Source organism: Rhipicephalus microplus, chromosome 6, assembly GCF_043290135.1.
Source record: "Rhipicephalus microplus isolate Deutch F79 chromosome 6, USDA_Rmic, whole genome shotgun sequence".
NCBI classification, from domain to species: Eukaryota; Metazoa; Arthropoda; class Arachnida; order Ixodida; family Ixodidae; genus Rhipicephalus; species Rhipicephalus microplus.
Genome location: NC_134705.1, coordinates 197,391,001 through 197,416,379, shown reverse-complemented (window position 1 = coordinate 197,416,379; position 25,379 = coordinate 197,391,001). Strand labels below are relative to the sequence as shown.

At 49.2% G+C, this 25,379-nt stretch overlaps 1 protein-coding gene across 1 annotated transcript in view; it reads right to left on the bottom strand.

Annotated features, from left to right (window-relative positions):
- smg (sterile alpha motif domain containing protein 4 smaug) overlaps positions 1–25,379 on the bottom strand; it is a 119,133-nt gene that overhangs the window by 75,112 nt on the left and 18,642 nt on the right. Inside the window, exon 2 of the mRNA XM_037418227.2 lies at positions 6,863–6,911. The gene's annotated coding sequence lies outside the window, so the exon portion shown is untranslated. The remainder of the gene's footprint in view (positions 1–6,862; positions 6,912–25,379) is intronic.

Below are 25,379 nucleotides of genomic sequence, written 5' to 3'. Positions count from 1 at the left end.
TATTTAAATTCTCTTAACGCGAACCTAAGTGACGGGCACGCGCCACCTAGAAAAAACGCGAAGCAGTGGATGGACGCGGAAGCGAGCGCGAGGCGTCGCGCCCCGTTTAAGCTCGGCCAATCCAAAAACAGAAACAACACTGACAGAGAAGGGGCACAGGTGGTGCTACTTAAAGAAAAAAAGGGGGTCGCGCTACTAAAGCTGGCCGCACGAAGACCGGACCGCCGCCGCCGCCGCGTATAGTGTGTTGTACGCCGCGGCCGGCGAGGAACACACCCCTCGATTAGAAACAGTGGTCGCCGGGCGGCTTCCCCCGAAACAGCGCTGACGTCAGCAGCGCCCCCCATCGGCCGGTCCAAGGTCAATGGCACGCGGCCGGCGCGCGAAACGATGCGCGCACGCCACAGGATCTCTTCTTCCTCATCATCATCATCACTGCGCGTTGATTGACAGGCGTCGCGGTTAACGTTCCCGTAGCCCCCTTATAAGCGCAACGTCCACATACGGGGGGTCCAACTTGTTTATTCCCGTTCCCAGCGTTGACCTTGGAAGCGCTTGAAAGTCAAATTCGCGAAACCAGTCGTTTCTTTAAGTTTGTAGGTAGACGTGTATAGGTGGCACTCTGAAATAAATCATCGGAAACGATGTACCAAGAAACACGACATTACTATGAGATCCACCCAGGTGACTGTTCTTGGATAACAAGGTGTGGGTTCTAGCGAGCTGGTACTCCATGATGACCTACTTCTTGCGCAAAATGTTTCAGACAACGGACGAAACCTACAGCTCCCATGTGTGTCTTTCCTCAATAGTGTAACAAAAATTGCGCAAGTTTTGGGGGCAAGTAGTAGTTGATCTTGCATGTACGCATAGGCGTGCGAACAAGGTGGCGGGGGAGGGCAGCCCCCCCCCCCCTTGAAAGTTCTAGCGGCAGGCGCAGACTCAGACCCGCACATTGACGGGGGGGGGGGGGGGGGGTGCTGCGACACAGGGTAGGGGAGCGCAATGTCAGCCCCATACATCGACCTTACATTGAGGGGGGGGGGGGGGGGACTGCGATGTACTTTCGCCTTTTCCTTCACCCCCCACACCTAAGGCAACCCTGCGCACGCATATGCATGTTCGTAAGATGTGAAATGAATATTTCGGCGCACAAGACAGGGAGCGAGATGTTTCCCAGTACCAAGTTGCAGATTAGGCTACACTCTACATTAAACTATACAACACTGTGTCCTTTGCATGAACGCAGCTAAGAATCAAAGTACGCGAGCGTTGAAACCTTCGATTATGGGACAAGCGACGCGTTGTGACAAAAACCGAATGCTTCACGCAGAGCCCTTTCCCGAACTCTTGTTGAGAGGCCTGAAAACCGACGGGCGCAGCACTGCTGCAGCCTCTGACGTCGACAGTGATCGACTGTAGCAGGCGTGCAATGCGCAGCCAATACACATGTTCCACATTGATAATACCTGCACTCTTTTTATGTATTTTTTTTGTTTGTTATTCTCGTCTGTTAAATCAAATTCAATAAGAGTGAAGGAAAGAAGTCGAAGATGAAGGACTCGTTACTTTTTTTTCTTTGCTAGAGACAACATTAATGAGAACTAGCAAGACAATGATGACAAGAAAAGTACAGAGGACGTTGTTAGGTGGAAAGTGAAGTGTAAACGTGGCAAAGAAGGATAACTAGCTGCTACCAGTGACAAAACCTGCGACCTTCGAACAACGTGTCCGATGCTTTACGAACGCATTGTTGGTCTGTTAGTTCCGGTTAGTATTTCCCCGGAAACAGAGTAGTGAACCGGACGCGAATCTGATCAACTTGCCAGCCTCCGTCAGACAGACGTCGTTCCCCGTTCCTTCGAAAACTCTGGGCACTGGAAGTTTAATGCCGTGACCGTTATTCAACAAAACTCCTGCTTTCCTCATAACTGGCTCAAAGGGGTTCAGGGGAGGGGGTGGGGGGAGGGGGTGCTGGAAGAGGGCCCCTCTATATCGGGCGGTGGTGCGGACGCTCGGAATATGCGCTAGCAAACAAACAAGCGACCCATATAAGTACAAATGTATAGAGGTATAGTAGTACGTACTTATACACGTATGCGGGCAAGCCAAAGTGAAAGAGAGGGGGGGGAGGCAAAGAGGCACGATTTGGACAAAAGTATCGCCAACGGCCGGTCCGGTCCACGGGTGAAGGAGAAAAGGGGAAAGGGGGGTGTAGGGCTTTGGGACCAGCCGGCCGGCCGCCGTGCACATGCAAATGGCCACCGGCTCCGACGTTTCTAATCTCGTCGGCAAAACGCGGAAGGCAGATGACTGCAAGGAGAAGAAGCCGGCCGAGTACGACGGCCCGAAACGCGCGAGCAGCAACACAACACGACCGCGTAGACGGTCGTTTAAGCGGAGAAAGAGCACGCCCTGAGCCCGAAAATTCGCAAACACAATAAATAATCTGAGAAAAAAGATGGCTCGAAATATTGTAATGAATCATACTCAAAACGGTTCTGCGGTTTAGCAAAGGGAAGTCGACAAGTGCCCGTTTGTAGCATGAAGAAGTGGCGGTGAATTTCCCTTTTATGAAACGTTTCACCACCTTGCGAAAACCCGCATAGCCGACTTGCAATAGTATTGTCTCCGTGCGTTCTTGGTTGTCAATCGATTCGCCCTCGCACTGCCAATTGCTATTTATTTATATATTTATTTAAAATACCTTACGGGCTATATTATGGAGAACAGAGTAAGGTGGGTGCATAGGAAGAATGCTAGTGGGTGACACTTCTGCCACAACACAAAGCAACTACAGAGCAACTAATAACAGTACAAGGCAAGTAATAGCTTCTTGGATAACTCGATCGGCGGAAAAACCCACTAGGGAAGACGTTGGTCCCGGGTTCGATTGCCGAACCGGGACGAATTTTTCGATAGCTTTAAAAAAAAAAAGCTTTCCGCTCAAGAAATAAGTATACGATTGTGGGTTCACGCTGCTGACCCAAGGGTCGAGGGATCGTATTCCAGTTGCGGCTGCCGCTTTTTTTTTTTTCGATTTAAACACGAATGCTTGAGGCCCGTGCACTTCAATTATAAGGTGCACGTCAAAACGATCGGAACCGTCGAAACTGTAGGTCGGAATCACAGGAGCCACCGATTACGGTTGTCTCTCATGACCATACCGCGAATTCGGGCCGTAAAACCCCCGACAATCATTATAATCCCTACTGAAACGTTCCGTATGCGACGTCCAATAATTCCGTATGTTTCCGTAACAATCTTACGGAAACATACGGAATTATGAAATATATGGAAAATATATGGGAAACATATGTATTCTTTATGGAAACATATGGAATTATTGGACTCGCATACGGAACGTTTCCGTAGGGTTATTACTGCCACAACTAATACTGGATATAGCAAAATGAAAATGTCATCCATAATTCTGCGAAGAAACTTGACTGTATCTAACCTAACGTAACCTAACCGAGCTCAACTCTCGACCAGGCCGTAAAACACCTCGGAGTAGCATGTAGCATCTCGAGAGAAACGTACGTCGCGCACATTTATTATAGGAAGAAATGGTTTTTAAAACGATTTTTAAATTTAAAAAAAAAAAACGCGACGTCGCTCTAGCGTGTCCGAATGCAGGGTGCGACCGGCGGCGTAAGGAGTGTCGCAACCGTGTCGCGAGCGTCTCGTGAAAGAAGTATCGCCAGTTTTAAAACGGATATGCACCGAATGACGTCACGTTAGTCAAGGTTGGCTGCTTCGAGGAGCCACATATGTCTGCGCCCTCTTTCATGGCGCCATAGGTGAAGCCGCGTCACCGCCCCATCATATTTAAGGAGATCCTGCTTTTCAAAGAGAGAGAGAAATATCGGGCCTCTTTCACGTCGTTTTCCGCATTGACACCCTGGCGACCTTCTTCCGCGATCGAAAGGATTTAGTGATATGAGGGACGTAAAGACAGAAGAAGCGATAAGGAAAGGGCGACGATGATAATAGTTAATGGGCTTTCACTTGTCGACACCTAAATGCGATTATTAAGAAAGGGAATCTTCAGGGCCCGCTTTTTTTTTCTTTATTTATTCTTTATTCAATGATTACCCCGCTTAGCCCGAAGGCGCTGCAGCAAGAGGGGGGGGGGGGTCACAATGTTAAGAAAAACACATCTTCATTTATATAGCACACTCGTTCATTAGATAAACGATTCCATTCCCTAATTGAACGAACAAAAAACCGAGATAGCATACAAATTAGATCCGATGGAAACAATGATCATTTCGCGAAGAAATGTAATGAGGACTGTGAAGGTAATTTTCTTTTCAAATGCTGGTTTTACCACAAAATATTTGGTACAAGAGCTTTAGCCAGTTTCTTTCGACCCCGCGACGAGAGTAATTCCCATCCTAACTCTTTGTTTGTTTGACCCAACTTTGATATGTGGGGTTTAACGTCCCAAAACCACCTTATGATTATTAGAGACGCCGTAGTGGAGGGCTCCGGAAATATCGACCACCAGGGGTCCTTTAACGTGCAATTAAGAGACGATGGTGCGTATAAATATATCTTTAGCCTTTGGCGCTTTATCGGCATTGATTTCTTTTAAAGCTTGTTGACTCTTCATCAGAGATTCCTAAAACAAAACAAATAAACAATGGCGAAAAATTGGCCGCGTATCCGCGTGCTTCTCGGCAAATGTCGTCTAAAGACGACCGTTTTTCTGCCGGCCGTAACTACATGGGTGCTGGTGTCATCCGCGGCCACCCGTTATGCCTCATTGATTGATATGTGGGGTTTAACGTCCCAAAACCACCACATGATTATGAGAGACGCCGTAGTGGAGGGCTCCGGAAATTTTGACCACCTGGGGTTCTTTAACGTGCACCCAAATCTGAGCACACGGGCCTACACCATTTCCGCCTCCATCGAAAATGCAGCCGCCGCAGCCGGGATTTGAACCCGCGACCTGCGGGTCAGCAGCCGAGTACCTTAGCCACTAGACCACCGCGGCCACCCGTTACGCCTCAGACAGCGCCTCCTCGATGCTGAATACGCCACATCTGGATGGCATTGACACAACAGAGAAGGCACTGCGTGAGATATGGACTCCATCTGGCAGCGCCGTCGGGAAACACGAGCTTGTGCCGAACCCGGGGCCACAGCCAGGTGGCAGCACCATACATTCGGCAGAACGCTTCTGCGTGCATCGCGTCGCATTTTCTCCGCAGCGTGAGAAACTCTAGAGGGACTTTAGAATTACGTATCTACGTTTCTTCTAGTAAAATAACACACCGCCTAATACTTAGGTATCGATGCTGCGCCTAGGATATGCGTAATATTTGCTTTTTTATCTACAATGTTCACAAGTATGTGTGCAGCCCCCAGTTCAAGATGGCTGGGCGTTCAGCAAGTGCTTAAACTTTGGCCGGGTGGCTGAATCGTTTCGCGTGACAGACAGACAGACAGACAGACAGACAGACAGACAGACAGACAGACAGACAGACAGACAGACAGACAGACAGACAGACAGACAGACAGACAGACCACAATTTCTGCGTTCGAGCATCCCAAGAAATGCTATCGTCCTTAAAACTGCCAGCGGAGGAACTAGACGCGCCCGAAATATTTATGGCAGAAAAAAGGAAAGCAAGTAGAACTTCCGCTTTTTGTTTTCTTCCAAACGGAGAAGAACCAGGCAAGGAAGGAATGCTTCGAGGAAACGCCGCAAGAGGCAGCAGCCATGGCGGAGGGCTGACCCCGATACGGAAGCGGCAGAGGAAGGAAGGAATATGCCGACGCGCACGGCTAGGTGTATACCTATAGCTATCTTGGCGCACCAGTCAAAGTCGAGCGCGTCTACATAGCGCGGTTCACGGTGTACTAACTATACAGATGAGGAGAAAGATGGGCGGTTAGCGGTGTATATACTATATTATAGGAAGGAAGGGATGGGGCGAGACCGCGCACGCGAATGCCGGCGGTTCAAGAGAGACGACGGGTCTTCCCCAGACAGTGAAGACGACTACCACGACTAAGACTATACGGCAAAAAAAAAAAAGCCCATTCGTAAACGCACAAACACGCCTCAAGACACGAGCGCCCACCGAGCTCTAAATAGACGGCGCGCGGCCGACCTCGGAATGCCGGGGAAAAGAAAGGCACCGGTATAGGCTAAAAAAAAATGCCACTGCGACAAAGACGCGGAGGAGTCCTCCTTCTATCTAGAGGAACACGTGACAATACTGTTGGAGGCCGAGAACGGCGGCAAGGCGACACGAAAACGGCCGTGCGAGATGAGACGCGACGAGGGCTCCACTACACGTAAGAAGACAAAAAAAAAAAATGGCACAAGCAGGATTGGAGATATTACACATAACGGGTACATCTATAGTGCACGCGTCGTTCTTGTTTTCTCTTTGTCCGATAGTTGGCGGTCATTCCAAAACTATTCGCTCTTGGTCGCGTGTACAGTGGGCGACACTCTTTGTCCAGTAAGGGGATCTTATAGCCCAGAATGCTTGAGCGTCGCACAGAATCGAAAGCGAACAAGGGGTATACCATACCGAAAACTACATGGCATGCACCGGTCTCTAATGCGTGCATAAGCAGTGTTTATATTTCCAAACCAAACAGCCAAAGCACGAATACGACCTCATCTGGCTGGCGGAGCGCTATATAGGGAGGCTCGCATGATTGTAGTGGATTGTATGCCCCAACCACGCCACCATACATAGGATGGTCGTCCGATGAAACTGGAGTGGCCCACGACAGGCCTCCGCCCCATCCGCACCACTCGATCGACACATCCATTTCCCAAGTTATCTCTTAGCTTACTAACCAAGCTGGCAGCTTAGAAGCACACACTCACCGGAGCTGGCCCGGGAAGGCACCGTCGTCAGGGACGAGTCGGAGGCCACCTGCGAGACAAGAGGAAGAGGCGATGAGAAAAACAAAAGAAACAACTGTTTTTCCCGCTCAGCGTTGTGAACACAGCCAACAGCGAAGCGCGCGAGTGTGATTGGCTCGCGTGATCACGTGGTGTCGCAAATCCACCGCTAGATTTGAAATACGCCCGCTCCCACAATTCGAGAGTCATCCTTATGATAATCAGCATCGACATCATCGTTTCGAACAGCAACGCCCCCATCATCATCACTATCACTTAGTATTACCGTTACCATCATCAGTTCGTCAATTTTATTAGTCGTACCCCCTTTCACTGGCGTGGCCCGTGTGATGCCTACTTGTGATTATCTGACTTGGCGTATGTGACTACTACTACTACTACTACTACTACTACTACTACTACTACTACTATGACGACAGCACAGGGCCGACCAAGACACTCCGCTGTAAGAACTAATCCTGCAGACGACCCGTAAGCACCCACTAAAGCCACAAATGACTAGCTTTTCTGGACACTGCCGTTTTCCGCCATCTAGTGAACTATGATTGGCCAAAAGAGACCTCTCGAACTGGTTTAAAATGCCGCCATTGGGAAAATTTAATAATATGGAGGAATTACAGACCGTCGAGAACAACTAGCCTGGTTTCTCCAGGCCAGCGAAAGCAGGGTATACGCATACATGCACATCCCAGCCCAAATATGCGCAGTACAAAGACGCACCCGTCTACTGCAACAAATGGTACGGAGACAACTCGACACATTCTGACGGAATGTCATTACATTCAACCGGCAAGACCAGGAAAAGAACGAGCATCTCTCACAACCTCTCTCGGATTCAAAGCGAGCGGGATTAAGCATCAGCATGGTAAGCGGTTGACAGAAGCAAGAGGCAATAATATATTCAAAATACGAACTATAGCTGGTGTGGTTCGCATACTTCGAACACCTATTTATTTACGCAAACAAAAAGACGTCAGACGATAAAGCAAAAAAGTGCCGCCATATCCACGAAGTGAATGATGATGAGTGGGCGAAGCTCTGGAGGAAAACCTGATAAACCATGAATCTTCCGTACATTTTGCCTACTCGATTTTGTTACAATGCTCCCCCTAGCGTACGTCGCCGCACTAAATCGAACGATTGCCTTCCACCAATGACACGTGCCATATGTGACATCTTTCCTATTTTATAACATCTCGCATCTTTCATCATCAACTACAAGTACCGCCGTCTAGTTTATAACATCTTGCATCTTTTCAACATAAGCTACAGAGCGCTGAAAGAACTAAACGATAGGTGGCTACATGCAGGAGACGGTGCCGCCATCTAGTGAACACTGCAAGAACTAAACGAGAGGGGGCGACATACAGGAGACGGTACCGCCATCTAGTGGACACTGCAAGAACTAAACGAGAGGTGTCTACATACAGGGGACGCACAGCCCACGCCTTAAGGAGCTTCGCCCCTAAAAAAATGAAAGAAAAACAGCAAATGCCGGTGTCACACGGGTTTTTCGGACCGCGATCACTGCTGTTCCGGGTCGGATTTCATGATTGCGCTGAACATAAGGTCTTCGCTAAACCATTCCAAGATAATCCGGACCGAGTTAGGCGCATACGCCAATCAAGTCGTGATCCAAGAGACAGATCCCGGATGGATCCTGTTCCCCCATTGACATGATGAAACCCTGATCATGATGAAAAGTGCCCGTATGAAACCAGTATAAGGTACAGAGCTAAACTTCGACCAAGTTATTACCTTCCAAGCAAAAACCCGAGGTCCAGCTACGTGCCCACATACTTTCACTGTAGCGTGCTTATTTTCCTTTTTTTTTAACAGCGAAAGCTGTTATGCGAGCACAACTCGGGTCACGCACTGCCGCCGGTGTCCGTACCACATCGCGCGAAATTGGAAAAAAAAAAAGGAAAACCTTGCACCGATGGCACAGTAGGTCTCGAATTCGGGTCCACTGGGTGCCAGCCCAGTATTCTATCACTGAGCTGTGCCGGTGCTTTTGCCCTGCTGGCAAACTTGCCTTAGGCAAGGCAGGCTTGATGTCGGGAAAGCAATCGCGTCAATATGACTCATAAAGCTTTGAAACAGCGAAAGAACAACCAGTCGTCGCGCAACGGGAATAGTGTAACGAGTGGGTCGTCCAATGCTCCGACCCATTACAAAAGCTTGTTCTTGTTTCCCTATTAACTGTGGCGCATGCCCACTTCAGGCATACTTCCTCATCGTCGTCAGCCACTGCATGAACAATCGGCACAAGATTCCTTCAAGTGTTTAGCGGATACCACGATTCTCAGAAGAATGATGAAAAATAGCATAGCGAATGCCGGCCTACTACACAGAAAAAATTATTAGTGTCCTAATGGGTATCAAGCAAGTGCGCTTGCAGTAGTTACCCAATGAGTGTTTTCAAAAGGCTATGAAAGGCCGCTCTTATAGCTTTCGCTGTGACTGTGCTACGCCTTCCACGTAGGCCTGCCATTTATTTTTATTTTATTTTTTTCATGTGTTGGATATACAAGCGAAAGTCATTCGAATAGAGGTGTACTATGATACTAGGTAACACTAGAACTTAGAAAGAGAGGTTCGAATGAGTAAATGAAAGAGTGCCTTGAGGTAGTATGAGAGGGATAATTGGCCAGCCGCCATATCGTACTAAGATGACGAACTACGTGACACCAAGCAGGCAAGAAAGCGTTCTACACTCGCTGCAATGGCAACAGGTGGCGCTGACTGACGCTCCACCCCCACCCCCACTCCCCGTTTAATCCACATATACACCCTATAAAATGGATGGGGGGATAACTGCTACCGTATCTCAGTGGCAGAACATCGAACGTCTTATTCGAAGCCTTCGCAAGTCCGGATTTCGCCAGTGGCAAGCTATCTTTTTGTCCGCTTTTCTTCGCATTTATAATTACTTCTAATAATTCCCCTATACTTTCCCTGGCATTAAGTTGTCATTAATATTGTGCTTAACAAAGAAAACTAGCCCATAAATATACACTTGCCGGCAAAATTGAAAAAGAAACGTACAGTCAAGTGTCATCACCACCCGCCCCTCTTTACATCCACTGCTGACGTCAGACTGACCCTGTCCTGCGCAAGTTGATGCCATTTTATGATTGCGCACTTCTCAGCTACCCCCACCCCCCCACCCCCACTTTAAACCTCTATATAACGTTTTTGGCTACGTTTCCCGTGCTTGGATGCCAGTTCCACCGCTCTAAAACTGACCACTGGTCATTAATCTGTGCAACGCGTTGCGTGACACTCCCGAGGTTCAGGCTTCACTGCAACAGATGAAATAAAACCTGATCCGAAAAACAAAATGGGGGGGGGGGGGGGGGGTGCTCGGTGGCATCGACGTCTCCGCACATTTCGAAAGAGGCTGCCAATGAAAACTTGGCATCGTATACTTCCCCTTCGGCATACGCTGCAACATAAAAACCACACCCTATACCTCAGTTGCCAGGCCGCACCTGCGTTAGCGCGGTTTTTTTTTTTTTGGACAATAAAAGATTACAATTCTTCATCGATACTTCTTTTACAGTTCAGTATCAAAGAAAAAAAAGCTAAGAATGCGTGAAAAGCTGTTATATAACATGAAGCTTGCTAGTGTCACACAGGTATCTCATAAAAAGTGGAGATAATTTACGAACACCTTTTTGTAGCAAGAAGACACAGACACACACACACACACACACACACAAATCCAAGTATAATTCTCACAATGGAAAGCCTTTCAGCCAGAAAAAAATTCGTCCCAGTCCAGTGATCGAACCCGCGACTATTAAGCGGATTTCTATAGCAACTATAGCAGCGCGATGCTGAATTAGTTAACACCTTGAGTCGTGAAGACAGAACATTACGAATGAGTTCTGCGGAATACCGGAAAGTGGACGAAGGGTTATGAGTGACAGGATGATCACAATGGTCCGCCATATTTCCTACAGTTTTTTTTGTGTGTGTGTATGTCATGCTGAATGCGACAACAATGTTACAGGTATGTGTTGTTGTTGTTTTTTTTTCTAAAGTATTTTTTAAACTTTTGCCTTCCTCGCTTCGTGTTCTATTTGGTCCGTCTTTACGTAGTTGCGGCGAAGACGGTCAACAAACGGTGTCACGAAATAAATTCTTCAAGAGATCATCATCTCCGTGTGACATCGCGAATGCGGCATTTTTTCTGAACTGTATACAAGCTCTGCCTGTAAAATAATCAGACTGGACCCGGTAAAAGATTATCGATCCGATCGGCACACATAATCAAAGTTCTCCAACATAGTTAGCCTGAGCGTCGATACCACGCTATCAACGTGAATCGAACGCTGCGAAGGCTCCATTAAAGTCAGTTTCAGAAAACAGCCCCTCCCCCCCCCCCCCCCCCTTATACGAGCCGGGCAGACTTTTCCCTGATCCGCATTCTCAAGAGAATGAATGAATGGTCACAATACGAACGGTGTCCCCGGCATCCAAAAGGCTGTCCACGGCGTTTCTGATTGAGTTCACGGCAGCCAACTTGGCACCTATAGAGGTGTGGAGGATACTATTTCGAAGGACTTTTGTCTATAGTGTGTACCAATCGAATCAGTAACTTCACTTTACCAGACACAATATTATTACCTTTTTTTACCGTTAGACCAAGTATGTAACACGCGTACAAAAAAAAAACGGGATAAAAATTCGCACCGGCATACGCCTCTCCGCGTTTAGCTTCGCCGCATGCAATGTCGCTCCACGGCCCGTTATATTCAACTACCGTTGACACGCTGTGACGCTAATGCGGCGCCATTAGCACAGTATATATACATAATGGTAGCCGGGGAATATCGATTAGCGTGCCACTAATTACAACTGAGCGTCGCGGCCACGTCAAGTCTGTGATCCATAATAGCGATACGGGAAAGGCAAACGCAGCGCCGGGAAAACTTGACTGGGGGTTATAGCTGCACCGGTCAGCGAGAACGAGCTGTGACAAGCCTCCTCCTCCTCGTGGGTAATACAGACATGTAAGGGCAGTTTACGGGTTATCTATATGCATACATCAGTTGAAGAACTGTAGGGGCTAGGGAGACCTCGCACTCTAAATGTGTTTGCCCGAAGAAATAGTTCCAAGGTCTCAATGCCCACAGTGACGTCCCCCCCCCCCTTTTTTTCTTAAACTTTGTTTAAGAAAAAAGAAACCACGTACCATATGTCCAAAACCACCTTGTCCCAAAAAACCACCTTGTCTCAAAACCACCATATGATTATGAGAGACGCCGTAGTGGAGGGCTCCGGAAATTTCGGCCACCTGGGGTTCCTTAACATGCACCCAAATCTGAGCACACGCGCCTACAACATTTCCGCCTCCATCGGAAACGCAGCCGCCGCAGCCGGGATTCGAACCCGCGACCTGCGGGTGAGCAGCCGAGTACCTTAGCCACTAGACCACCGCGGCGGGGCTTCCTTGTGCGTTAGAAAACAACTAGCTCCGTTGTAAGGCTACCAACATGCTCTTGAACATCACTTGGCGATTCGTTGGATTCGGTTTCCTGATGTGCGATGCCTGGCGGCCAGGCTTGCTCTCGGCTCGCACCTCCAGTAACCGACCACGAGAGTCGTCAAGTAAAACCCGAACAGCGACAAGCTTTCACGGTGGTATGGTGCGCGCACCGTTCAGTTATCAGCACCATCGACAGGCGCGCGCGCATGCCGTTCGGTGTATACCTCCGCGCATATATATGCGTGCCTGTCCATGGCGAAGAGTGGACCGAGCGCACTATAACCATCGCGAAGGCTTGCCGCTGTTCCGGTTTCGTTTGACGCTGACCAGTTGAGTAGGCGGTCATTTGCTCCACCACACAACAAGTTGTCTAGACCTCAAGCCATCACGTTTAGAATGCTCCAAACCAGGTCCTATTCAAGCCTATTTTTCCTCAGCATAGTCTCCTCAGAGGCTTTCGACTCTACCTGTCTTGATTGTGGTGAGGTTAGTGACTTAGCACATATGCTCTGGCAGTGCCCCTCGTTACGGGGCCCAAGTCGGCTCACAGAAGAAGATTGGGACTCTGCCTTACGAAGTTCAGTGTTGCTACCACAACTACGGGCTGTCCCGAGAGCCCACGACGCGGCGGTGAGGCTAGGCCTCCCCTTTCCTACGTGGGAGCGGCCCGCGACGTTGCTCTAAAGGAGCAGCGTTTCTCAGGACCCAATAAAGTTCTCTCTCTCTCTCTCTCTCTCTCTCTCTGTCTGTCTGTCTGTCTGTCTGTCTGTCTCTCTCTCTCTCTCTCTGTCTGTCTGTCTGTCTGTCTGTCTGTCTGTCTGTCTGTCTGTCTGTCTGTCTGTCTGTCTGTCTGTCTGTCTGTCTGTCTGTCTGTCTGTCTGTCTGACGCTGACAGTACATCTTGCTGACCAAGCTTCTTGCATAGCTACGACCAGCGAGTTTCCTAAAATTGGCCAGAGGGGACTCTATAGCGCTGCGATCGTTCAGCCTCCTTGGGAATGGTGGTTAGCACACAAATTCGCCCAGCCTTCGTGCCTGCGGGCTTTGTCTGTTGTTGCATTTTTTGTTGTTTTTTTTCTCTAATAAAAGGGCGGACCATTGTGAAAATTTTCGTGAGCCGACTTCCAATGGTGAGCCTAAAAGGGGCCAAAGTTGGTGAAGTGCAGCTGCTGAGTATTTGCCGACTGTCGCTTCGTGAAAAAAGCATGCTCCAAGCCGCTAGGAAGCCAAACGGATCCCAAAGTAAGAAGGTTAGACAAATTTGTGTGCTGCCCCCATCACTCTGATGCTGAACTGAAGCGCCGGTGCGTTGCAGCTGCCACGTACACTAGCGCCTTCACGAGTTTCCTCAAGTGTATTTACAGCAAACCCCGCGGCTTCAACAGCGTTGCACCTGATGCGTATACCTGTCAGTACTGAACAACGCTACAAGAACAGACGTGCACGCACACACAAACATACTGTGCAAAGAACGTACACTGTACAATGAAGAAAGAAAGAAAGAAAGAAAGAAAGAAAGAAAGAAAGAAAGAAAGAAAGAAAGAAAGAAAGAAAGAAAGAAAGAAAGAAAGAAAGAAAGAAAGAAAGAAAGAAAGAAAGAAAGGGGAAAAGCGAACAGAGTAGCGACCACCGGGGGCGCCGACGAGGTGGAACCGTACCAATTGGCTCTGAGAGTGTCGCCTTATACAGATGCATTTTTAATGAGGTGCTGCACACTCTCTCATCTCGTTAAGTAGCGCAGCTCCCTACCTTCCTTCCCGACTCCTGCAAGCGTCTGAGCCGCGCAGTCCACCTCGGCGCAAAAACCTATTTAAAAGACAGCGCACGAACAAACATTGAACAAACAAAACACAGTTGGAAGTGAACGAACGTGACCTAGTTTTTACCAACTCGGCTCAGCACTATATGCACAGCTAGCAGTACGGGCACTGTATACCACCGCTGGCAAGGGTGTGCGGTTTTCATGGCTGCTGCAGGCTGAGGCAGGCCGAAAAACATAAAAGAAATGAAGAACACGAAACGAAGCAATTAGCGGCTCGCCGTGCAGCAGTGCCTCAAAGACACGGCGCTCTTTCTTTGGCGGATTCAGTGCGTTACGAGAGAAGAAAGTATGCTAGCGTTTGGCTTCGTTCGGCGTCCACGGAACATTCGAAGGCACAACAAACCAACCTTGGCCTCACCTCACGTTTTGCCCAAGTTTCTGTACTCTCTACATGCGTTACAAGGGCACAAAAACGTTAAGACGGTAAACGATAACAACAAGGATTGATGATTATTGATATGTGGTGTTTAACATCCCCAAACCAACACATGATTATGAGACGCCGTGGTGGAGGGCTCCGGAAATTTCGGCCACCTGGGGTTCTTTAACGCGCAACCAAATCTGAGCTCAAGGGCCTACAACATTTCCGCCTCCATCGGAAATGCAGCCGCCACAGTCGGGATTCGACCCCGCGACCTGCAAGCGCAATCATCATCATCATCATCAAGCGCAATGAAGGTTTAAAACCGATAAGGCAAACTCGAGGTAAGCGTGAGGTCAGAGGTCAATTTGCGAATATGGGCCTAAGATGGGTTCTCAGTCGATGAAAAAAAAAAAGGGTGTGGGGGAATTCAGCGCTTTTCGCAAGGACCTGCCATTGGTACCTGACTTTTTTTTTCCGGGTGTACCTATAGGAAATAAACAATTCTTGGAGCGCGACATCAAGGGTCATTGGCCGCCACTTATCGTCAAAAGGCCCAGGTGCCCAGCTATTTTACGGGACAGGTATATACGGTAAAAAAATACCCCCCCCCCCCCCTTGCTGGGAGCGCGACTACGGAAAAGTGAAACAAAAAAACCAGGCAGAGCGAGCGCGCGTGGACGGAGCGCGAAAACAAGTGGTGGTCACGGTGGTCAAGCGCGCAGTAATGACAGAGTGCTTGACCAGCACACCACCAGTAGTACACGTGTCGGCCTCGCGTCGCGTGAACGCCTGCCTGCAAATATTGCGACAGCAATGATGCGTGTCGCTTAATGACACCTTAATTAAGTGCAAATAAAAAAAGCTGCTCGAATGGCCGAAATAACGCACGGAGCAGGCGAGGACAAGCGCCTCTCTTCCCCGTTGTTACCTGACAGTCGTTCAGTTCAAAGTCTCTCGAGTTACTTAAAAAGGGCAGAAAACATGACACGCCTGGCCAGTCGGTCATGGATGTGTTAGCAAGGACCCCGACAACCGATCGCTTTCGGCTCGCCGCGAACAAACGAACGAGCAAGCAAGGAGCGCGCTTAAAAGCGAGCGTGACGAACAGGAAGCATGATAAAAAACATTTTCCCGATGCTCTGGCGAGCTAAAAGAGGCAAAACCAAAGAAACAAACGAGAGGGAAGTGTGACTGACGCCGCCGCAGCAGAACCAACGCAGGAAGCGGACAGCCTTTCACTCCCAGAAACACCGGCCAAATGGGGGCGCGTTGCCGTTTCCCGCAAGTTTTTCACACTTCCCAGTTGGCGGCGCTGTGCAGACAAGAGAGAAAGAGAGGGGTGCAACGTAGCCTCTGAGATCTCAGACGGCAGCCGTGGCGTATAGTCGTGGAAATGATAATTTGGGAGGTTCAATGCCAACACTTAACTTTCCACCCACCTATCCCGGAAATGTCACGTTGTATGAGCGTTTACATATACGTACGCACATAACACGCACGAACATGGTGATGGGGATCGGCCATCCCCGAAAGAACAATCATCTGAACACGACTCTGGACGCCAGGCCATTTTCGTCGGGATAACTGAAGTTGAAGAAGAACAGGTCCACAGCAGCAAATGCGACACAAAGGCTGTTGGCATAACGTTTATTTCGCGCCTCCATTACCGTGGCACCCAACAATAGCACAGTATACCGCCAACAGTTAGCTAAAATGTATCACACATAACCCTCACGGTTCCCTCATTATGACATCGAAAGGCTTAACAAGCGGCACGCAGATAAATGAGGCGCTAGTGCCCCGATTACAGCAAGGAACTGACAAGTAAACCTCAAGTTCGAGTTTATAATAAGGTCACTGAATGGAACAGCGGGAAAGCCCGTGTGGCATTGGTGAAATTTCGTGTTGCAAAAGAAACTACTGAAGTTTCACTCGTCAGGATGGAGGCCTGAAATTGTAAAATGTTGCCGAAACAGAAAAAAACGTCGCAGGGCTGAGAACTATAATTCCGAAGAAAAAGGATTGAGAAGGTCGAACAACGCACGCACGGACAGAACACAAATTAAGTGTTTGCCTTCAGCTAACGACACAGTTCAATCAATCAATCAATAAATCAATTAATGCAGAGGTGTGATAAGACAGTACCAGAAGAATCAATGGATAAGCAGCCGATAAATAATTTATACAAAGGTATTATATTATAGTACCAGAATGATTGATGATTGATTTGTGGGGTTTAACGTCCCAAAACCACCATATGATTATGAGAGACGCCGCAGTGGAGGGCTCCGGAAATTTCGAGCACCTGGGGTTCTTAAACTATTACCAGAAGGATCAATCGATAACGTGCTACCTTAGCGCGCCCCAGGACAGTGTAGAAATTTGGATACACGTTCCTTCGTGTCGGCCATTTTCCTAGATGAAAGTTCTTCATTGAACTATTATGCGGCGCTGGCCGTACTTGCGCAATAAAACGACGCGAGAATAATAAAAAAAATACCGACGAACTCGCCATAAAAGGAGCCTACTTCCGTAGGATCGCCGTCTCGTGAAAATATACAGATCCCCCCTTTCTGCAACAACCTCCCGGGAACGCGAGAGTGAAAGTGTATACCGCCCACTTGCATATGGCCGCGAACAATGGTTGCTCCTCCGTGTATCGTGGCGCTCTTTTGCGTGCCCGACGACGCGCCCCGCTTACCACGGGAGAAGCCAGGCCGCGGAGTGTTGAAGTCACGCCGAATAACGGGAACCCCCGGCGGAATCGGGGCGCGACCAGCTCTCTCCCGACTGCGCACGGCGCACGCACTCGACGGCAAGACGAGGCAAAGAAAACACGCGTTTGATACGCCCACGTAACGCGGTAACTTATAAAGGAGATAATCTTACTTGGGATACACCAAAAGAGAAGTTTATTTGTCTCTTTACAACCGTGTCATCGTACACTCTTCCGATGGAGGCGGAAATGTTGTAGGCCCGTGTGCTCAGATTTGGGTGCACGTTAAAGAACCCCAGGTGGTCGAAATTTCCGGAGCCCTCCACTACGGCGTCTCTCATAATCATATGGTGGTTTTGGGACGTTAAACCCCACAAATCAATCAATCATCGTACACTCGCCAACCGCATGGACTGCGACCTATCGGCCAGAGTTCGAACTAATGTTGATTACAAGTGCTACAATCACACTTTTGTTGTGTTTACAAACCACTACACATCACTCACTTGTGCGGCGTTCGAAAGCAACGTGGGGTGGGGGGGGGGGGTAACTTATACAATAATAAGGGTTGATTATTTTGCACTAAGCATCTGCAGAGAAACCTCTGACACTTTTGGTTTTACAAAAGCAGTGAAGCAACAAAAAAAAAAGCATACAGGGGTGGGGTGTTCATCCCACCGCCCAACAACAACAACACCGTTTTTGTTTTGCTTACGGGAGGGGGAAAGATTTTTGCTCGGGATACAAAACTTTTGGTATGTCTGTCTGTCACACGAAACGATTCAGCCAGCCGGCCAAACTTTAAGCCCATGCTGAACGCCCTGCCATTTCGAACTGGTGTCTGCCTTCATCATTGTGAACGTTGTCGGTCAAGAAGTAAATATTGCGCATATCTGATTCGTAAAATCGATACGCAAGTATTAGGTGGTGTGTTCCTTTATTAGAAAATACAGATATACCCAATTCTAAAGACTCTACTGCTTCATAGGCTGCGCTGAAAATGCGACGCCATGCACGAAAGACGGCCAAAGGCAGTAGACTATCGCATTTTGACGAAATTTTCAGAGATGCACGGAGATACGCGGCCACTTATTCGTCGGATCACTAGCTGTATCGTACACTTGCCCAAGGCACACACTGCCGAGCCCCAAAGCCTCTAAACGCGCCGTGCACACAGCAGCTTACTCCAGTGTTTGGATTTTGGCCAGGGCTGTTACCAGACATATGCGAACATCTATAGGCAATAAGCGTAAGGACAACAAACACTTTAGACTGGACTCGTACGCTTCGCACCTAGACATTTGCGCGGGTATGCATCACCGAATCGCTCAAACCAAAGCTTTGCTGTTGTGCCAAAACGCTGTATGGTGTGGCTGAGTGGCTGTCTTTATAAGATGAGAAGGGGCGGGGTTGTAAATACCAGCTGTAGACGAACATTGAAACAGCAAAGAAGGAACAAAAACGCAAGCAACAGCAAAATTGAATACTCTGGAGTCCGTCTTGAAAATGAGAAAGGCAAGGACGGAACGCGCGATCACAAGAATGCCGCCGCGGTTCACAGGGAGGAGAGGCTTAGGGACGAACATAAGGCATTGTATGCAGTGAATCTATCCACACCGAAAGGTGCGATGTCGATATTTCAACTTTCAAATAATTTATAAGCAGCACAAGTTCTCACAACATTAGCTCGAAAAAAGGTCTTCTTCCTTTAACGCTGGCCCAAAAACCACCGATATAGAAATCCGTTTTTACTTCACATAAAACCAAGGAAAGATAGGAGGAAAATAACTTATTTTAGTCCTGCGCATTCGTACTAAACAAAGAAAATACCAGAAATATACCAGTAAGTCCAAAATGTCGCGCCGGCGCAAGCAATCTTGTCAAAACGCGTCGTCATAAAGCAATGACGTGACGGGCGAGGAGGGAGTTCCGTTAATGGCCACGCCGACTTTCGGCACCTCCAACCCCCCCCCCCCCCCCCCCCGGACACATCAACAACGGCCATCGCCGGGGCCAGGGTGATTGCTTCACCTCCGGCAAGCTCGTTCTCGCTCTGCGCAACGCGCGCCATTTTTCGCAAGAACTCGCGGCTAAGTCACGAGAAAGAAAGAGGGGAAAACGTCGCCTTCGACAACGACCTGCGGCGACGCTACAGAAGCTTCCGAAAAGGCGTCTTAACCACGCGCGCGCACAGAAAACACACAAAGGCACACAGAAGACACGGACGGACGGACGGACGCGCGCACGAAAGACGCGAGACGTGCAGGGTTAGTGTCCACGCGCACGTCGAGTCCGCGGGCAGGCGTACAAGATGGGTAAGACAGTCAGTCGGTGGTGGCGGACCTTGGACCCGCCGCCATCTGGCCAGTCGTCGTCCACGCCAGCCGGCCGGCCGGCCTTGCAGGCGACGGCGCGCGAAGCACGCAAGAAGTCGCAACGCAGCGCGGAGGCACAGTAAGAGTTTCGTCAGGTCTTCGCGAGAGTGCGACAAAGGAACGCTAAAGCTGAGCGGCGGCAGAAAGCTCGAGGTTGCGGCAACTATCTATCGGTGTCAACAACCGCGCGAGAACGCAAGGGCGCCGGCGAGCGACGGACGTGCAGACTCACGAGACGTGGGCGATTATTATTGGCTGTTATGCAAAAATAATAAATGGACGTTAAAGACTACCACCCTCCCTCCCTCCACTATTGCTTAACCCTAACTCAGCGCAAGGAGATCAAATGACACTGAACTGTACAGCACGAAACCTTGGCACGTGTTAAAGACGAAAAAGCAAGGGGAGGTGAAAGCCTTTCCGTCAAGGTTTGACGCTACGCAGAGCTGTTTTTTTTTTTTTTTTTTATGGCTGCCTGGTCTCGCCACACGTTTTGAGTGTACACCAGCTTAATGGCTGAATTACGTCATCGTATATGCGCTGTCGACTGCGAAGTGCCAATGATGATCCCTTTTTAAACTTTCAGAAAGCTCACACACGCGCGTCGCTGGCCGTCGGTTGGGGAGCGATATTTCTCAGCTGAGGTTGCTGCTGGGCGCGAGACTGTGTGTGTGTGCGACTTCCAGAAACGAACGCGTAGAAACGACGCTTCCGCGGGAACTAAATGTAATGACGTCATCGAACTGCGTGATTACGTAAACTATACGGAATATCCAAACCAGTTCCATAGTTGAAGCAATAAAATTGGACCGCTTTTAAGGTTTCGTACAATAGCTTAATAAAAGGAACGCCGTAGGCTGCTTATCAGTTTCGGATCAGTTCTTCAACAAGCAGCCAAAGCTTGGCGCTCAATTCCAGAAGTCAACCGCTGGAAGGCGGACTAGTCGTGCAACACGCGGGGCGACGCAGGAACCAGGAACAGTACAGTCTTACACCGCCGACTCGCCATCGTGTTGCAAAAGGGCATGCACAACGGGCCGCACAACAGATATAGCACACAAGATGTCCGACAAATCAACGTCCACGTGCCACGCAATTTCAGCCTTGGAATGCCAACTTAGAAGTGTGGCAGCTTGGGCTAGTTGATATGGCATGACGATAGTTATAGCGCGAGAACAAAACGACGACACAGAGACAAGAAGGGCACGAATGCCAAGTTGAGGTCCATCCGTTCAGCCAGCCTTCGATTCACGCAACAGCTGTCAGCATTTGCCCCGAACACAGCCCAGCCATGGCGTGCGCAGCGACAGCTAATTCATTAACTATCACGATTTGACCATTCTCTTTCTTGTTTCATTTGATTGATTGATATGTGGGGTTTAACGCCCCAAAACCACTATATGATTATGAGAGACGCCGTAGTGGAGGGCTCCGGAAATTTAGACCACCTGGGGTTCTTTAACGTGCACCCAAATCTGAGCACTTTCTTGTTTCATTGAATATTAACGAAGCAGCCATTACGATCCCTTGTAAATTACAAAGAGCCATGCAACCTCGATTAAACACCTCTTACAACTACGCTGACAGCATTACAGCCCTCAACTTCTTCAGGCTCCAGAAAAAAAAAAAAAAACCTGATTTCCAACACTAATTATTTCTTTCCTTTTTCACGCTACCGACACCTCACAGCGGGGGGAACACCTGTCCCAGCAAGGAGATTTGTGGACCAGAAAACGACGAACGAATTGGAAACAGAGCAAATGGCGAGGGAGAGAGAGAAAAAAAGAGAGATAACAAATAATGAGAACCTGCCCGCTATCTCCTTCTCCTCAATTGGAACGCGTGAAAAGCCGGGCCAGAAGGGGGGAGCCGACAGCTTTTGAAACAAGGGAGTGGAGGGAGGAGGAGGATACTACGAGTTTAGGCAAAGCAACTGGAAAGAGAGACCCTCGGCAACAGTAGTATAGAGAAAGCCCGGGCGTTTGTTCCTGTTTCTCGTCTCTCGCTCTGTGCAGCGCACAAACCGCGCACGTTTTCACCCAGGCTGGGCCAGCCAGACCTCTTTCGTCAAGCCCCCCCTTTCCCGCCGTCCTCGCGTTTATTTCTCGCATATACCGGTTCGACCCGTCTTTCTAGCGGTCCCCCTTCAAGACCGGCCGGCCGGCCGACCGTTCGCAGCGCTATACCTGAGCGAAAGCGAGCTTGTCTCTCTTTTCTTTTTTTTTTCTATTCTTCGAATGGGAAATAATCAGGGCCGCCTGATTGCCAGAACTAGGACGAAGGCGACGCCTTGCTTGCCGCTGCTGCGAAGCCGTCCTCCCACCCTCTCCACACCGTCTCATCTCTCTCCCCCTTTCACTAAAGAAGTGTTCCTTCATCGCCGCACAGCTGCGCCACCTTGGTCCGACAGCCGTTGTTACTAACACAGTGGAACTGCAGAGGTCTCAAGAACCACAAGAAGCGGGCTCATTTCCGCCTCTATCTTGAGACCTTTGAGTTCCTCGTTGCCGTGGTTGCCCTTCAGGAACCCGGCACGGACGTCAAAGGTCCGAGACGGCACTTACAAATAGCCGTCACAGAAACAGAACAGCCGCTCTAGTTTCCCCAAATGCGGTTAGACTCGAGAAACCAGCCGATAATAGGCATAATGTTTGCTACACTACAACGGAGGGAAACTCGATGGTAGCTGTCGCGAGGCGCTTCGGCCGGCGTGGGAATATTGTATGAAATTTAGCGCAACTTCGTACTCTCGCCAAACGCTCGTACATTCACACGCTCTTCCACGCGAGAAACACGACGAATCACCGACTAGCCCAACAACAACAAGTTTTGTCGAACGTGGGAATGATGTGTAGTGCAGATGGATTTGATCTTTCTGCGGCACCATGTGGCATGCAACCTTGCTGCAAAGGGAAACTTCCGCTGAAGTTCCGCATTCCCTCCTCACCACTTTGACCCTTATAATAGGCTGACCAATCAGAGTCTGATGCTCGAGAGGTTCCACAGCGAGCCAATCTTTCATCCGAAACAAAAGCCTAAACACAACAATAAACAAAGTCAAAAGTGAGTTCCAAGCCGCAAACGCGTCCACTACCGCCAAACACAAGCACTACCTTGTCCATATTTAGCATAGAGTTTCCTAAAATTAGCTATATAGAGGGGACTCTTGCGTTGCGATCGTTCAGCGACCATGGGGATGATGAGTAGTACACAAATTCGTCTAGTCTTCGTGTTTGCGGGCTTCGAAACGCACTTGCGGCTTTGTTTCTTGCTGTGTTTCAGTTTTTTGTTTCGAATGAAACGACGGGCCGCAATAAACTTAGTGAGCCGATTTGAATCGGCGAGCCTGAAAAGGATCGAGGTGGTCAAGTGCAACTGCTGAACATTCGCCCATCAGCGACCCTGAAAAGGTCAAGGTGGCCAAGTGCAACTGCTGAACATTCGCCTCAGCGAGCCTGAAAAGGTCAAGGTGGTCAAGTGCAACTGCTGAACATTCGCCCATCAGCGACCCTGAAAAGGTCAAGGTGGCCAAGTGCAACTGCTGAACATTCGCCTCAGCGAGCCTGAAAAGGTCAAGGTGGCCAAGTGCAACTGCTGAACATTCGCCTCAGCGAGCCTGAAAAGGTCAAGGTGGTCAAGTGCAACTGTTGAACATTCGCCCATTTCTATTTCGTAAAAAAGCACCTTTAACCCACGCGAAGCCAATCGGAGTCGAAAGTACGAAGATTAGACCAATCCATGTGTACTGCTCGCTGAAGTGCCACGCATCGCAGCTCCCACAGAGCTGCGATGCTAGAGCCAGACTTCCCTCTAGTGTATTTATAGGAAGCTCCATGATGACTGGAGTGTCCCAAAAAGACTTCCAATACACTCTACCATCATTTCCATGGTGGATGGATGGATGGATGCTACGAGAGTCCCCTTAACGGGGCTATATAAAGGTTGACTGCACGATCGCAGCGACACGGTTTCTTCTATACGTCGCGCTACGATAGCAAGTGCCCACAAGGGTGCAAAGTGGCAAGTGCGAGAGCGACCAACCATATGTCTGTCTTAACGTCTGTCTGTAAAACAATTCAGCCCCCCCCCCCGGCCCAAAGTTTAAGCATTTGCTGAACTGCCAGCCGCCCTGAACTGGTCGCTGCGTTCATACATGCGAACAATGTCGATCAAAAAGCAAATATTGCGCATATCTGAGACGCAACGTCAAGACGTAAGTATTAAAAGATAGGTCCATTTACTAGAAAACACACAGATACGTGATTCTAAAAATCCCAGTGTTTCTTAGGCTGCGCTGAAAATGCGATGCTAAGCACGAAAAGGCCCTGTGCCGACAATATGGTGCTGCCTACTTCGGTGCACCAGTATTTATCGTGCTGCTCTTGATTGTTGTTTCATTTGTTTCTTGTTTTTTTTTTACCAGGGTCGACCTGCTTGGTCTTTCACGCCGCGTCTTTATCGCGCGCGTTTTTTTGTTTTTGTTTTTTTTTTTTTTTGCTGCCAACAAGCTCGATTTCATACTCTCCCGAAGACTTGTCTACGCTTGTTTTGCCTACATTTTTATTTGCTTTTTCTTCGTTTATTGGTGAGTAAAACATTCGGAGTCGTGTAAAACGCGACAACAACTCATCCTAGAACATCCTAGAACACCATTCTACATGCAGCCAGGCCCGCAACGCAAGCGCCAGCCCGAATGAAATCTTGGAGGGATCTCATAACACGGGTGCGCGCGCTCTAATTTCACTCGATGCAAAGACGGCCGCGCGGGACAGTCGAAATAAAATGTCCCACCCACGTGTTAGTTATCAATCGACGGCGTATATCGCACGAGGTAGCTAGCTGGCTGTCGGGGCACAGCCAAAGGTTTGAATAAAGGACGAAGACGCCGACCACGGGGGAATAAAAACATGTAATAAGGCGTTTAGACACCCCAATATATTTGAACAAGGCTCCCGTTCTGGGTGCCGATACGTCTTACGCATGTTTTTATTCCCTTGTAGTTGGCCGTCTTCTTCTTTTCGTTCAAAGCCTCGATTTCAGCCGTAAGGTTTATAGGCGAGCATGCAAGTACGCTCACCAAAACGTCTCCAAGATGGCCCGATCTGCGAAAATCGCAAAGGAACACTGACCCCCGTATTCTAGAACGCCCCCTCACTCAACGCTCCACCTTCACTTGAGAAAGCCGATGGGAGCGCCATCTCTAGGCAGGGCAAGTCACTGAATATCAGTGATAGTTTGATGCTATTCTTGAGTAGCGCAGCGCCATTTTCAGCCGAGCAGCGGCGCAGTGCTCAACTCTATCAAGTGAAAGGTGAGAGTCGAGTCGAGGAGCGTTTGTGAATACGGGGGTAAAAGCTGGAAGGAGACTGGGCGATCAACTAGGGGGAGTTCACTGACCACTAAACACTGGGGGAGGTTCTGCACTTCACTCAATAAGCATGCAGCGGGCGGTGGGTGACATGGCGGTTCTCTCAAGCAAATACGTGTCCGATCCCCCCCCCCCCCCCGGTGAAGTGTAATCGCCTCAACCCAAAACATCTTTCAGCCAAAAGTAAATTTTGTCAAGGGCGGACCTATATCGTAATATTTGGGAATTCCCATCACAGGCCCCCTGCAGGGCCGGAAAATTCAGATTGGGAGGCAGTGGGGAACCTGGTACCTTGGCACCCCCCCCCCCCCTCCCTGAGGACCAAGCCGGAGCGCA